Below are 11151 nucleotides of genomic sequence, written 5' to 3' on the forward strand. Positions count from 1 at the left end.
AATAATAAAAAGCATATAGAGGCGGTGGTGGCTCAGTTGGTTGAGCCTCTGACTCTTGATTTCATCTCGGGTCATGATCCCGGGATCATGAGATCAAGCACCATGTCGGGCTCTGCGCTGAGCGTGGTGCCTGCTTGGGATTTTCTCTTTCATGCTTTCTTTCTCAAAAAAAAAAAAAAAAAATCATATATATATTATATATACATATATAATTCATAAATTTACACAAGTCATTCTGCAGTACATGTCTAACAGAATTGTAAGTACATGCTTAGAATAGAGTATAAGCCTAGCCCAGTTGCATCCAACCAGTTTTAAGTAAATTTCATACCACTGTAACATCTTATTTTTAAGCATAACCTTGACTTTTCATGAATCATCCAAATAGTTTTATACATTAGAAATCTCTATGGAAAAAGATTTAACTTTCTTTGCATTATTTTTTTTTTCTATCTGCAGTTACTCGTTTAACATACTTGAAGAATGGGAAAAATATTACTGTTCAATTAATAATATCATAAACTGCTTAACATAAGTGATTTATCCTCAGGAGAGATGAGAGCACTAGACTTGGATCTAGGTATCACTTGCGCTTTAAATCACTTTTAGTCTGGCCAAGCAATATAACCAAGACCAGAGCTCTAAGACAGTCTCTCACTTTATATGCAATCCTCACCTAATAATTCAATTCCTTTGGGGGGGAAAAATACATTGAGTCTAAATTTATAAAGGGTTGACTACTTAATAGTCATTCCAATGTGTTATACCCACTTCTCTAAAACTTAAGCCAATATGCAGCATTACTCTCTGTGTTAAAACTACCTACCCAAATCCCTCTCATCTTTTGATCCATACTTTGATTGCTCAATTGTAGCACATCCTGTTCTGGTAGGCATATACTTTTTTCCTGTTTTAAAAAAGTTCAAAAGAATTTAATGGTCATGGAAGAAAGAATATTACTATTTGATTTCCAATTGGGCAAAAGCCTTGTATGGTGATGTCAATGAGAAAGTCCGCCATAACACAAAACCTTAGCAGAACCTATCAAGTATGCCTATGATATCTCAATATCTTGCACTGTTTCCTTGTCCCCTTTGCATTAGTACTTTCTACTGCAAAATTCCAAAACAATTCTATTTCCAGTTTAAACTGGAGGTGGGAAGCATTTACTGGATAATCCACAATATCTAATCTGGACAGGAGATCTCAGTAGTGAAAAGAGATGTCTGAAATTTTTGATAATATTATCATGAATGATTTAGACCTTTTCTCAAAATTTAATAGAGCATTAAATTACAGTTTGGAAAATTACCAAAGCAATCAAAAGATTCCAGGTACACTACTACTTAATTCCTTATTATGCAGAGTACAAGCTTTCCTTGAAATGTTTTTTCTCTCTAAAAGGAAAGGTAAAAATGCACTAAAAAGCCCACTCACCATCCTACTATTGACAATGTAATTACTTCTTCAATATTAAATGAAGGTTCACAAATATGCATTGAAAGCTTCAAATCAAGTGATCTATTTTTCTGACATACCCAGTTACGCATAGAAAAAATTTCCCCGCAAGACCCAAATGTGACTTCTATGGGATATTACCTAAAAGCTAAACTCTTCTAGTCATAAAAAAAAAAAGATACATTTTATTCCTTCTAAAAGAGCTTATATCCACAAGGAATCTTATGTATTCAACATTAGAGCTTTTATTTCAAAATACAGATGTTTGTCAGCATCCAAACCAAGAGATGACACACTTAAAGTTAGCAAGTTTTTATTTATGTTTTAGCCCTGGTTGTAACAGACTTCATACTTATAAAAAAAAAAACAAAACAAAAAAAAACCAAAAAAAAACAGGGGATAATTTTTTTTTAATTTAAAAAATTAAAAAACATGCCGTATTTGAAAAAATAAGTTAAACTATGATCAATTCTTAAATAACAATGTATTTCATATAAAATTGAGAAAATGCTGAATAAAGATTTTCATATCTAGAACAATCCCTTGAGAATGGCCTCACACTCTCTGATCACTCAATATGCCACACTCCTGCAGCACTTACATGCTTTTGTCAGTAAAGACCTGTATTTGAATATACAGTTGTAATTATTTCCTATCTTTCCTCTCCACATGTTTTACCACTTCTTCCAAGAATTAAAAGTACACAAAAGATTTCATTTCTCCTGAGGAATAATAGCACAGTGATTTAAAGAAGCTGATCTGTGGAATGCATGATATCTCCTTACTTTCTCATTTTTAAACCATATAATACTATTATGACACTGCCAAATTTAAAACTTTCTCTTTTAACGTTTATTCATTTTTTGAAGGAAAATGGGGGAGAGGCAGAGAGAAAGGGAGACACAGAATCTGAAGCAGGCTCCAGGCTCTGAGCTGTCAACACAGAGCCCAATGCAGGGCTTCAACTCATGAACCATGAGATCACGACCTGGCCAAAGTCGATGCTTAACCAACTGAGCCACTGAGACGCCAAATTTAAATGCTGAATCAAGACTATTTCCTAATGTCAATCGTACTTCTTAGAACTTTTTGAAATATGGTGCAAATCTGTTAAATGGAAAAGCATGATGGTTACCTCATCAGATATTTTTTTTCCCAGTTTGATACTGTTATAATACAACTACCACATTCTACTTTTACAAGGGTTTTTTCTAGACATTCTGAAAACAACGTTATGGATACACTATCCAAATTACTGAATTACTAAGTATAAATTAGCACCTTAGTGAGAAGGATAGTACATTTTATTGATAAAGAAACCACAACAGCACACAATTTGCTCAATACAATAATGAGTTCTAATGAAACCAGAAAACTTCCTTTCTCTACCATTTTATATGGGACATAAAATTGCTTAAGGAATATTTTTCAAGAGCTATACACACAAACGCACAAAATTTTTAATTATCCTTTATAGGGGACCCATGTCTTCTGAAATCAGGTTGCCTTCTCTCTAAGAGCATCTATGTGAAGCTCTCTTCTCCATAACATTTTCACTATTCTTTGTCAACAGTGTTGAACAGCTATAACATCTGGCTCTAGCATTATTTGCTGACTTTCAGAGAACAAGACCTCTTCTTTTATTCAGAACAGTCTGATAATCNCCTCATGTCCCGAAGTCTACAATCTATATTAAGAATTCACAGCTTTCAGTCTTGACATCCTTTCCACTAGAACAGTGAACCATGTTTCGTCAATTTCCTGCTGCCTTCACTTGAACCATTTGCCATCAGTCAAAAACTTTTTTCTTTTTTCTACCTAATTTCATTTTCCCCCAAGTCTCAGAACCTTGAAAGATATCAAATGTTATTCTCATATACTAATTCTTCCTCTATTCATACTACTTCTCTTTTTACCAACTTCTTGCAACAAGCTTCTCAACCTCATTCCCTTTCACTGATTTTGAAACAGCTTTTTTACATATATTATCAAAAATAATTCAATGAACACGTTTTGAGTAACCATGCAAATCTAGCTTGATGGTAAGAACATCAATGGTCTTTTGCCTTGTTAAGCTTCCTGTTTGGTAAGAAAGAAAGGCATAAGCAAATAATTCCAAAATAACACAGTATTCATTAAGACCCAAGTATACTCTGGGTGCTAGAGAAGCACCTCCAATAGCCAGAAGCTCCTGACCTAAGTCTTACAACCCCAGAGGTAATGAGGCTGGGGGTAAAGGCCAGAGGGGCCCCCAGACAGAAGGAACAGCAATATAAAGACCAGAGGACTTAAATAGCACTGGGTGGATAAGAACTCCAAGCCATTCTGAATTATCACAGTATAAAGTGAGAAGAGAAAAACAGTAAAAATGAAGTTATTAGAGATATAACTGGAGCCAAACCACAGTCTGTCTTCAACTCAGACATAAACACATGTGGCTGTCTCACATTTATAAAGCTTCATCCATCACCTATTATCTATGTGAGATGGGAGTATTTCATCTTTAGGTGACAAAAGATCATTTGTGGAACAAAAATATTAAGATTATCCTGAAATTTTGAAATTAAAATATTTTACCAACAAACATTAAAATAATCTTTAATGACAACAGTTATAAACATCTATGTGGGTATGTTCTTCCTAGTTGTTTCCTAACTTTGAGAAAGTCTAGAAACAAAATCAGAGGGATACCTGGCTGGTTCAGTAGCTGGATCATGAAACTCTTGATCTCAGCGTTGTGAGTTCAAGGGCCCCATGTTGGGTGTAGAGATTACTTAAAATCTTAAAAAAAAAAAAAAAAAGAAATTCTCTTCTATTCAAATACAAGTTAGTAACCAAATGTTGCAAATCCAGAATGCATAAAAATAAATACCTACATTTTAAATAGAACAGTTAATTACACCAAAATAAACCACAGAGGTAACTAAACATATTTTAAAAATATATATTCATATTATAAAGAAAAAGTAGAGTCCCATATAATCCTTTCCCTACATATGTATATATGTCTGTGTGAGTATGTGTGTTTACTTTGTTTCATAGTAATAAATTTTTTTCTAAAATCTTAATTTGGGGGAGGGTTGAAGGAAGGGTTGAAGGAAGGAAATTTCTGTTAAGTGGTAAACCTATCAAAAATTAGAAATAATACTTTACCTTCAAAAATAATACTAAGGCCTCCACCAACACTTTAAGTACATATTAACAAATGTTTGTGCCGTGTAAAATCGTAGAAATATAGCTCTTCTAAATTTTACAACAAAATACTAAATGAAATGCTCTATGAAAGGATATACAACTTAAATACAATATTCTACTCCTGAATGGAAAAAAAGAAATAATGCAGGTAATAAAAACTTTTCACCTACACTAAAAACAACCAGGGTTAAAGTAGTTCTTTGTCCCTCACCTCTGCTTCAATAAAATTAATACACTCCCAAGGAAAACTTTTAATTGTATTACTATTAAAATATTAAGACAGAAATAAACTTACTTGTGTCTGCTTGGCTTCCCACACTGATGTATCTATCATTGCCAGGAAGTGCTGTTTGATAGTAAGTTGTCTCCTCCTGCTGAGGGGTCTTGGCATCCTTTGCAGTAAGGAAAGCCACTGCTAATTCCAAGTTTCCATTACTATCCTTCAAATATCAAGAACGGAACATCAAACATTTTGGAATAACTCCATACATTCTCACATGATTTATTTAATTTTCTCCATAACAACTAATACTTCAGTAGCAAAAGTCACTTTTAGATTTGAAATCGTTCTATCTGATCCTAATTTTATAGTGTAAATTGATCATAAAATACATTCTATCAATAATTCCATTTTCTGTTAATTAAGACTACTAACATGATGTAAGTAGTAACTCTATAATTACTTAGCTTTCCATTACTTTACTTTTATTTCTCCTTAGTGAAAGTCAATCACAAACTTATGCTTCTAAACAAATGAACAAACTAAAAAATGTTTTTTGAACCTGCCATATAAAAGAAAAAAATGAATATTTAAAACACTACTTCTGCAAGAAGAACTATAAAAGATATTCCCCTTTAATATATATGTTGAATACATACTCGGAGGCAAACTTAAACAAATGTCAGACTTGAAGGAAGAAAATAGCAAAATATTCTGAAGCTTGATAATACAGAGAGACACAGAGAACTAGTCAAAAATACTCAAAAATTGTCAAAATAACAATCGTATCCAAATTAAATATATAAATTTTATGTAGTTTTCATTAAAAGCATTTCGGAATAAAATTATTCTGAAGTTAACTTAGAAGAAAGCAGATGCTAGAAAACTAAGAATTTTTGTAATAAAATAATGAAAAGAGACACAACCAGCTCCATCTCTATATTGTCTGTAGAGTTAATAATAAATAGAACACTAGCTCTAGGACAGCTAACTGAAACAACATTAGAAAACCCAGATATTAATAATGAAGTGATCTTTGTAACAGAAGGCCAGAACGCCTAAGACTATGCAGACCTCATAAACTTTAGCATATACACAGACTGTAATAGGAAGCCAGTGGAGGGTTTTGGACAGAAATGACATGGTATGACTTACTTTTTTTTTTTTAATGTTTTTATTTTTTTCTAGGAGAGAGAGAGAGAGAGAGACAGCGTGAGCAGGGGAGGGTCAGAGAGAGAGGGAGTCACAGACTCTGAAACAGGCTCCAGGCTCTGAGCTAGCAGTCAGCACAGAGCCCGATGCAGGGCTCGAACCCACAAGCCGCGAGATCATGACCTAAGTGAAAGTCGGATGCTTAACTGACTAAGCCACCCAGGCGCCCCATGACCTACATTTTAAAAGGATCGCTCTGGCTGTGTTGAGAATAGACTATGGGAGAGAAAGGGCTCAGGATCATTCCAAGATTTGAAGCCTGAGCAAGTGAAAGAATGAGATCCCTAATCTCCACCCCAACTCCAATTCTAGTTAGCTAGGGAAGAGAGAAAAAAGTAAAAGTAGAGTTGGAAGAGTACCACTGCTTTATTTCTAATTTTTTTAAATGTTTGTTTATTTTTGAGAGAAAGTGAGAGAGAGAGATGCAAGCAGGAGAAGGGCAGAGAGAGAGAGGGAGACATAGAATCCAAAGCAGGCTTCAGGCTCTGAGCTGTCAGTAGAGTCCAGCACGGGGGTCAAACTCAGAGACCACGAGATCATAACCTAAGCTGAAGCTGGGCACTTAACCAACTGAGCCACCCAGGTGCCCCAAAGCACCACTGCTTTAAACTTTATTATCACAACCATTATAAGACTTTTTAAATGACTCACCAAAAATATGAAGATAACGTAATCTATAGTTAGATAAGTTAAATAGTTACAAAATAGTTTGCAATAACCATGACTAACATTTATCGAACACTTACTATTTGCCAAGAAATTTCTATATACTAAACACTATTTGCCAAAAAACTTCTATATGCTACCTCATATAATAATAATAATAATAAACTAAATGTAACAGGGACTTACACAACTTGAAGATCACTTACTTTGGAGGGCTAAAAATAGATTCTTAAAATGAAAGTCCTGAAATCAGTCAATGATCTCGTGGTTCCCAAAAGTAGACTCCTCGTCAGTATATTACTGAGAAAGTCAACTCATTATTAAACATCTTATAAATTTATTCAGGGTAATAGTTAAGGCTTAAGTATAGCTTCCCCCCTCATCCCCAACTACTGGTAACTGAAACCAAAGTTTAAAAAAAAACTGTAGTCACACAATGTATCTCAAAGAGAATGATGACAACAGTTAATTTGAATCTTTACGTTCATTTAAGTACACATATTCTACTTGTTTCCCAGGTTTAAAAAAAAAAGTGAATTCCTCAAATTTGCCCTGACCAGGTAAGAGACAGCCTTATACTCAAGAGACAGAGAATGGGAAAGGCACTTTCTGAAAACAGACACAGAGTGATGGAGTCATATTTATCAGGATAAAGAAAGGACTGGCAATCATCTAATGTCATAATTACAAAAATTAAGGTATGACATTTTTGCTTCCTCTCCAAATACTTACAGTGGTTTCATAAACCCTGCATTAATACTCTAAACAGTACTGTTTCATCATTTTGCTGTCAGGAAAAAAAGGTGAAGCAAAGATTGTAGTAAAAGCAGAAATTAAGTGTGGTACTCCGGGATCTCCTCCACATTTCAGCTGTGTTTTAACCTGTTTCCTCATTTCCTCATCTTTTAAAAGGGGATGAAGGTAACACCTACCTCAGAGTTCCTAGGAGGACTCAGAATAGCACCTAGTTCTATAGGTGCTTAATAACTGCTAGTTATGATTACAATCATCTAAAAGATAAAGTTATTTCCAGAAGCAAATGACAAACTTTTGGCTCGGAATCAAAAATTACATAATTAAATTTGTGTCATGGAACAAGTTCCAAAGGACTGAAGCTGTATGTATGCCTTACAACAGCAAAAATGTTACACTGCTGTTAGCCACTAGTAGCGATATGGAAATAACTTTAAAATGCAGTTCTAGTTCTTAAACATTTCATCTATTTGATCTTTTTCAATGGGCATATCCATGTGATTTGACTCATTTGGGTTTCTCCACGTGGAAATGAGGGAACTTCAGAAGATACAACCAGAATGATGCCCTTTATTTACTGCATATACTAACCAGTTTGCTACTAAATGTTTTTAAGGTACAATTAGTTAAATATTAGTCAAGTTTTATTTCTTCTTGGAAGGAAAAAAATGTAAGGTTCCAATCTTCTATTAATTTTATATTTCTCTCTCTCCCTCTCCATTACTTCTCCACCCCACCCCACTCTAGCCATGGCATTTAGATTCACTTCCCTCCATTTTGCGTGAAAAGTGTTTCATATAGAGAGAGATTATCTATCAGTCCTAGGTAAATTGAAACACTGGATTGCTGAAAACATGCTCAAAATTATGGTATAAGTAAGGCTCTTACATTATCAAAGTTCTTTCCTATATCTCTACTACTATACCACATAATGTAACTAAAAACCTTTCAAATAAGGTAGGCAGTAAAGATGAGGGTGTAACATAAACTATATGCCATAAAACAGAGGCCTTACCTTCAAGGCTTGCTGTAGTATCTGGGCATCATTAATCCCAGTGATTTCTCTCAGCTGATTCAGAAATGTCTGCTGGTGCTAGAGGAGAAAAACCGAAATCATTACACTTTAAAATCTGAAATATTTAAGAACAAAAAAAAAAAAAATGACCTTTGGGGGGGACAAAAAAATTAACTAGTATAGACAAGAAAAAATATAGAACTTGAGACAGACTCAACAAATTTCATTATTTTAGGGAGAATAAACCATGCTGTGGGAAGCCCTAACTCCATTCTCATGTTTCCAAAAGGGAACTTCTATATTACTTCCCAGGAATTCTTACTGAATTAACAGTTTCTGGTCCATTCTTCACTGCCTAATTTACTCCTCCCAATAAGAAATGGAGGGATATGCACAATGGCTAAACCTGAGAAAAATTAAGGAAAATGGGTTTATCCATTGGACTACTTTAACTAGGCACTGGGGCCACTGAATGAAATTCAGACAGTTCTAACTGGCATTTCTCCTTGACCCTCGGGTCAACCAGATCCATACACCTGAGATGTTTGAAAAAGATATCCCAAAAGGCAGACATGCAGTAAGTAGGTATATTACATCATGGGGATCCTAAGATCTCTTTGAGGAAAAAGATCATCTCATTCTCTAATCTGTCATAAAAGATCCTAAACCGAATTAATCACTTGTCCCCATTTACTTCAGATCTGTTGGTCTATTTATGATCTCTTACAGAAAAGAGAAAAGAGGGATGGGATTCCACTATCAAACCCTTCCCTGAACATCCCTATTCAAGAACCATGTTCCTTCCTACATCGTATTTCTTAAGATAAGTTCCCCAACACTGTAAGACAGCACCGTGACACAAAGAAAGCTCAATGGAAATTATAGGGAAACTAAGTTACACTAGAAGGCTCTGTGGAAATCTTTCTTGAAAATACTTTGTACTCATCTTAGTAATAATTCAATCAAGAATCATCAATAGACACTAAAACTATTGGGTGAAAGTTTGATCTTAGTAAAAATTCAATCAATAATCATCAATAGATACTAAAACTATTGGGTAAAAGTTTGATGAGAAACAATACAGATAGTTTCAAACTCTCTTACTACAAATTATAAAGGGAGAAAGAGTATAACTTTATAATGAAGAAACATGACAAATACCACCTCAAGTAACCAAATTTAATATTACTAATAATTGGAGAAAATGACAGTGTATGCCTCCTCATGTTGTGTGATACTCCAAGAAGAATATTTCACCTATAGTATGCCTACCAAAAATGCACAGCCTGAATCTAAACTTGTGGAAGCATCACACAAATCCAAACTGAGGGACATTTTACAGAATACTCTATTATCTCCAAAATGTCTGTATCATAAAAGACCAAGAATGAATTTCTGGATTAAAGGTGACCAAAAAGTCATGACAATCAAATGTAATGTAGGAAACCAAATTGCATCTAACACTAAACGCTATGCAGGACACTACTGGCACAATTGGAGAAATATGAATATGGACTGCTTAGTAACAATATTTTATTAATACCAAATTCCTGAATTTGATAGCTGAACTATGGTTATGTAAGAAAATATCCTTTTTCTTAAGAAATACACCCTAAAGTATTTTTCATTTCATTTTCATTTCCAATAACCTTATTAAAGAGCTGAAATAACCAAGACGATCTGACAATAAAATAAAAATAATTAAGGATATAAACAAGGTCACATAAAATGCCAGGAAGAATAGCTGAGTAAAAAAATCAAACTGCCAAATTTACAGAGATGGAAAAAAAATTCTCTTTAACCCTGTCAACTTTTCTATGTTCATTTAAAATAGTACCAATAACTACAATGGAAACATCAATATGTTACTTAATACCCAACCTCACAAATTAAAGATGTAGAAAATATTTACAGAAATTCTTCTTATCTAATTCAAGGTCTTATTTTAGTGAACAAAAGATTTGGGTTGCCTGGGTGGCTCAGTCAGTTGAATGTCCAACTCTTGATTTCAGTTCAGGTCATGATCCCAGGGTCATGGGATTGAGCCCTACATTGGACTCCACATTGGCCATGGAGCCTGCTTGAGATTCTCTCTCTGACTGCCTCTCTCTCTCCCTCTGCCCCTACCCTACTCATTAGTGCTCTCTCTCTAATAAAATAAAAACTTAAAAAAAAAACTGAAAATATTTCATAAACCTGTTTGTAATCTCAACACCAGCAGCACTCCAAACTTCATTCTTTCTGTCAACTGCAAATTACCTGCTCATGGATCAGGGAAAGACTACAGAATACTCCTCCAAAATTAGTCATTTATACAAATGTTGCCGGCTATTATTTATAATGCTGGAAAAATGGAAACAATACAAATGTCCTGCCACTAAGGAAGAGGTTCTAAACTTTAATGTGCAAAAGAATGGCCTGATGAGTTTGATAATAATGAAGATTCTCAGGCCCTGACCCTGATCCAGAGGGGTCAGGGTTAAGGCTAAGGTATCTGCATTTTTAATAAACATCTCAGATTATTTTTATACAGATGGGCCTAGAGGCATAATTTGAGTTAAGCAAACTGCATGTTTTTAAATAGCAAATATATAACCTACATAGAAATTATCTTTACAGGGGCGCCTGGGTG

The 11151-nt window shown here is 34.3% G+C and overlaps 1 protein-coding gene across 2 annotated transcripts in view; it reads right to left on the minus strand.

Annotated features, from left to right (window-relative positions):
* The window catches only part of USP25 (ubiquitin specific peptidase 25), a 122334-nt gene extending 113741 nt beyond the window's left edge, over nucleotides 1-8593 (minus strand). For both annotated transcript variants that reach the window (XM_077765646.1, XM_077765645.1), the window contains exons 1-2: nucleotides 8520-8593; nucleotides 4949-5093 (exon numbers count right to left, since the gene is read on the minus strand). The gene's annotated coding sequence lies outside the window, so the exon portion shown is untranslated. The remainder of the gene's footprint in view (nucleotides 1-4948; nucleotides 5094-8519) is intronic.
* Nucleotides 8594-11151: the final 2558 nt, after the last annotated feature.

The sequence above is a fragment of the Crocuta crocuta genome, unplaced genomic scaffold (genome assembly GCF_008692635.1).
Source record: "Crocuta crocuta isolate KB4526 unplaced genomic scaffold, BGI_CrCroc_1.0 scaffold174, whole genome shotgun sequence".
NCBI classification, from domain to species: domain Eukaryota; kingdom Metazoa; phylum Chordata; class Mammalia; order Carnivora; family Hyaenidae; genus Crocuta; species Crocuta crocuta.